Source organism: Ambystoma mexicanum, chromosome 4q (assembly GCF_040938575.1).
Source record: "Ambystoma mexicanum isolate Mex_15411 chromosome 4q, UKY_AmexF1_1, whole genome shotgun sequence".
Taxonomy (NCBI): domain Eukaryota; kingdom Metazoa; phylum Chordata; class Amphibia; order Caudata; family Ambystomatidae; genus Ambystoma; species Ambystoma mexicanum.
Window position 1 is genome coordinate 176,481,278 of NC_090928.1, and position 5,590 is coordinate 176,486,867.

At 42.3% G+C, this 5,590-nt stretch overlaps 1 long non-coding RNA gene across 1 annotated transcript; it reads right to left on the minus strand.

Annotated features, from left to right (window-relative positions):
* Window positions 1-4,656: 4,656 nt before the first annotated feature.
* Window positions 4,657-5,265, minus strand: LOC138468488 (uncharacterized). The gene is made up of 3 exons (XR_011268274.1): window positions 5,125-5,265; window positions 4,895-5,009; window positions 4,657-4,761 (listed from the first exon to the last, which is right to left on the minus strand). It is a non-coding gene; the product is annotated as an uncharacterized lncRNA (long non-coding RNA).
* Window positions 5,266-5,590: the final 325 nt, after the last annotated feature.

Consider the following 5,590-nt stretch of genomic DNA (forward strand, 5'->3'; position numbering starts at 1 on the left):
TATGTCGTGGTGTTACGTGGATTACAGAGGCGCAGCCTGCTTCAAGGGGAGCCTGCCTGGAGACACAGGGTCTGAGGAGGGCATGTGAAAAATGAGATAGCTTTGAAGTGTACATGGTGTTTGGCACCTTGGCCATTCGCACCCCTGACAGCACCCCTTGGCAGCGCACATCCACTGGTGCCAACTGCCTTTGATAATGGAGGGGGGATGGATGGGCCTGGGGTGTGCAGACAAGGCAACGGAATATTGCTGAATGGAGACACACTTGATTCACTGAAAAACTGAAACAACCATTGATAAAAAATATGTTGTATTTTATTTTGTTTCTAATTTTGATGGCACAAAACTACTACACGTTGTAAAGGTCTGGTTGCAGCACAGTGAGGGAAAATACCCTGTACTGACCGCTGTCACTGGGGAAAGTTTCTCTAATGGCACAAACGACACAGGCGGGTATTACTCATCGAACGCGGTGTCCAAGCCTCCCATGAAGCCACCATGTAAAAGAACGATAGGCCACCAGCCTGTACCACCCGTGAAAGAGAAAGATACAAACTGTTTTTAAATGACCAAGATAAGTGTATTAAACCTTAGTGGTCAATGACAATTCTTGTATCCAATGGCATTTTTGCCAGGACAAAGGTCTAACATGTGAGTGGTTGTGCCTCCTCCCTAACAGTCTTCATGAAGCACAAGCCTGATATATGGATAATTGTACAAACAAACTGAACCCTACATCTATATATAAGGTGTAATTTGCATTACTGTGTTAGTCAAGGTTAGAATAAGGTGCTCTAACAAAAGAAAACAAGTTGATTCCTTAATTAGGCTTATAAAGTGATTTATTTGCAATCTTTTGTGGTAGTGATAATGAAGCATTTGAACAACATTACACTTAAACAGCTCGTTCTGGGATTGCTTGTTTTCTTATATTTGCCTGCCTGTGTACCTGATTTTTGTTAAGAGATATGATATGATATTTTATTTGTATCGCGCTTATAAACGTGTTTCAGAGCGCGACAAGGCAAGGGAGAGGAACAAAGGAGGACAAAACAACAATCTTACTTTGCCCAGTGACATTGTGAATGTGCAAGTGCAGTGGAGAGGGAATGCGGAAAGTGGAAGGGAGAGGTGGAAAGTGCTGAGCAAGGGATAAAAACCACAGCAACTGGTAGTGCAGCCAGCAAGGTGGCAAGTGCGAGGCTTAAGGCGCAGACAAGGGGTGTCTGATAAGTGCAAGTGAGGAGGCTGTAGGGTCTCAGATACAGACCCAAGTGCGAGAGTTGCCACGAGGCATTGTGGGTGTGTGTCTGGTTGGGCAGGGACCTGGGTCCAAAATCAGAGGGTGGCCAGGTGCACAGTTCCCAAAGCAGATAGTTCAACAGGGGAGAGGAAGAGCGAAGGCAGAAGCAAAGAGGAAGGTCTTGAGGTGCTTCCGGAACCGGAGATGGTTCTCAAGTTTCAGAGTGGCAGTGAGGCTGGTGCAGAGGGAGGCCCCAGCCAAGGAAAGAGATCTACCTCCAACTCGTTGCTTGGAGAAGCGACTGACCCTAAAGGAGTTGGAGGAGCGAAGAGCTCGAGTGGGAAGGTATTTACGGATGAAGAGCTGACGTTTTTTTGGACCCAGGCCCCAGAAAGCCTTGTGGACAATGCAGAGGGTCATGGATTGTAGCTTTTCAACCCCACCACATGGTGCAGACTTCAATGCTTGAATGGTACACTTTTTAAATGAGGCAGTGGTCAGTGGAATGAATGAGAACGAAGAGACACCCACACAGTTCACCCTGTTAGACTGCTCTCAGGAAGGCAGGAGGGGATGGGATTGTGTCAGTCATGGTAAGAGTGCCCCTGTTGAAACTTGGTATGTCAGGTCTGTCCCTTTGCAAGATCTGTGTGTTGCAATAATTTGCATATCAGGCTTGTGCTTCTAGTAAGTTGCATGTGAAGTACCATACTCCCTCCTTCCCGTTCCGGATTAGACATTTTGTTAAAGATTCATTAAAAAATAAAAATCTTATTAAGAAAACAAAAAAACACTTTTGGCCTAGTCCTCATTCATTTTATCATAGACAAGAAATTACCATTTTTGCTGGACCACACAGCGAAAACCGCTGGACGAAATTGGGCCAGGTCTGAAACACTTGGGCACGAAGTGTTGACTGGCAATCTTTTTGGGGTCTGGGGTTATATTATAAACGTTTTTTATAACATTTGCATAGAAAGTTAAGAGCACAAATTATTTCCCATAGCCCTTGTTATACGGAAGGATAACCGCTGCTACATAAGAAAAGGTGAGCAGGAATGAAAGTGCGCCACACAGAAACAAAGTGTGTTGGTGGGAATGGGAGAGGGCTGGGAAAATGAGGAGGCCTTGAGGGGTGTGGGGGGAGCAGGTGCAGATGGGAAGCATGTTTTTGTTCGTCATTTTCCCTGATAACCGCGAGTATCTAACAACTACAAATAACCACGACTATCTATAGTACATTGTGGTTATACCTGTGGTTATGGGAAACAAGTTACAAAATATTTTAAAAACATTTATTTTCATAGCTACAGTGAGGTAGGGGTCCGAAAATCACTAGCAATTGAGTGAGCACGGGCGAAGGCTGTACTCACTAGCCAGGGACCAAGGCCCTGGCTATTGCATCTGATACACATGTATAGAGGCCATGACCCAAGTGTGTGGCCACTGGCCATAGCCGTGGCCTGGTAGTGTTCTAAAATAAACAGCGGGCATGACCGGAGGCCATGGCCACTGGCCATAGCTAGTGACTTGATAATGTTGTAAAATATACAGTAGAAGTGGTCGAAGGCTGTGGCCACTGGCCATTGCCATGGCTAGTGGTTTTGCAGTGTTGTAAAATATACAGTAGGTATGGCCGAAGGCCATAGCCAGCCATGGCTAGTGTCTTGTTAATGTTGTATAATATGCAGTGGGCACGGCCGAAGGCCACTATCAGTGCCATGAAAAAAAACAATGGTATAACAAAATCCTTGAAATGCACTGGAAAACTTGTGTTAAAGTTTAGCTAACGTGCCCAAATTTGTCACAACAAACCCCCTAAAGATCAGCGCATTTACGAAGCGATGACCGGCTTAACTCGGCGCGTTACCATTGCAAAGCCCATGAACACACAAATATATTATAAGAGAAGGGATGCACAATGACATACTTCAGTAAAAAAAACTTTGCTAACAGGACGTTATGGTTAAATTGCTCTACTAAAAACCTGTGAAATTTAGTAAAAAAACTTTGTTAACGGGACGTTATGGTTCCAATAAAAAAACAAAAAACCCTTGAAATTCACCAGTTATGGTAAGCTAAGCAACCATAACTCGCGCCACCACTGTGCACTGCTATCACTAACACCCAGGACATCAAAGATGACATCAAAAGTGAAACTCGATTTCTCATAAAAAAAGTCACAATTTTTTACTGTCTTCCGCCTAAATTAATGCTACTTACAATGCGATCGTACGAGAAAAATAAATGTTCCCGATTGCTGTGGTGACATCTCACTCTCGGGTGCTCCCGATTTTTCGCATTCCTACTCTTCCTCAAAGAGATTGTGTGGGGTATGTATGTAATTTGCGCACCAAAAAAAACATCGATTTCTGAACCATTCTGCCCACAAATCCCCATTTATTAAACAGAGATTAGCAGGCAGATTGGCACACAAATCTCCGTTTTTCTGGAACACAAATATCATACTCATCCCTTAGAATGTTAGTACTTGTTTTAATTTCATACCATTACGTTTATTATTAATGCTTCTCGTCATCACTTTCTACTCTCATCTGAACCGCAGTGTAGTAACATACAAACAGAAGAATAGCCTTCCCAGCTCATTGTAACTGCCCAATGCACATTCACACACCACCACATACATATTCTCCATCAAACTCATACACGCATGAACACAGCACACATACATTGTAAAACAGACCAACCCATACCTTCTTTTTTTCAACAGACCCCAAAGAATGCCTACCAAAAAGCAAGCCTGTACAAAGGAACGCAGAATAGAGCAAATGAAAATAAAAGTGTCCAAAGTAAGCATCCATCTCGACCAGAGTTTGTAGAAAACATTAAAACAAAACAGCTAATGAAGTCATTTAATGAAACAAATTAATCTTTAACAACAAAATCTTTGCTTCCTCTATCAAAATGTGGCACAAGACACAAAATCCTTAACAAGAATTCGGCTACCACTACTGCTAACACTGCTCCTATAAATCCTGATATAGTAGCAGGAAACCATAGTAAAAAAAGTATTTTAGCAAAAATGTTCCGCCACAGAGTCCAATGATACGTGTTGTTTACTTGCCTCCAACCCCCTCACACAGGAACTCTATAAGGTTTTCCAGCATCACTAGTCCTGAAAAAATGGACCGTCTGCTATAACTGATTTACACAAATGTATAACAAGTTTATTATTCAAATAATTCAAACTGAATTTAAACAAAAAACACTACCCTCACCTAACACAGTGTACTAAACATTAAAAAACAAATATAAAACAAATATAAAACATCAGATAACTATTTTATACGACACAGAAGATATCACATAACACACAAAAAAATCTCAATGTGTCACTAAAACAACAAGCATCCCAACATGTTTCTGTTCTTAACTGCCCATTTCAGGCGAACATTCTTCAGGGGATAAATTTAAAAGCATCCACTAATCTCTTCCACACCGTGTTGAAAGGGTAGATTCAGGCACCCAAGAGGGTAAAAGGAAAACAACCTCCAAGCCTGTAAAAATAAAGGAAAGGAGAAACCTAATGAGTTCCAAAAAGGGAAGGAAGTACTACAAAATGTAAATGGAGGCATGGCACAGGGATTATGCCACACTCACAAGGGTCCCAAAGTGCACCCGCAGATTTACCTTTAAATGGTGAAACTTCAAAGCACGTCACAGGATGACAAATTTGCTGGTTTCCCTCCAAATGAGAAATCAATACTTCAACAAAGCGTCACAGTCCGCTAGAGTATCGCCACACCTAAGTAAGACAAAACCAATACACAGAGACCACATGCTCTGTTATATCCAGAAATCACACTGGCTTCAATACCACTGCACATAAAATCAAGGCTCCAAATAACAAAGTGAATTACCTCCACAAATGTAGGGATCAAGACTGCAATTCACAATTCAGTAATGAACAAGTTGAAATGGAAACATCCATACGATCAAGCAATAAAGTACAGAGTCAATCTGGAAAGCAATGGGAACATAACAGTAAACACCATTTATCTGGCATTACCAAAACCTCAGCTAACAATATGCCATCAACATGCACTAGAGGGCAAACAGAAGGGGGTGCTTATATTTCACACATGTGAGGAGACCATGCATTATCTAATGTGTAAAGACAACTACTCAGCGTCCATGCTGTCCAACCTCCACAACGTAAGAGAAACGCGGAAAATGGATAGCCACACAACATGTGTAAAATAAGTGTAAAATAAAGTACCCCAACCACCAAATAATGCAACAGGTGTCCCGACATGGAGACAATATCATGCACAGAGTCACATCCAAAGGCGAAATGCTGGTAGCGTGCTCACCTATACACACGGA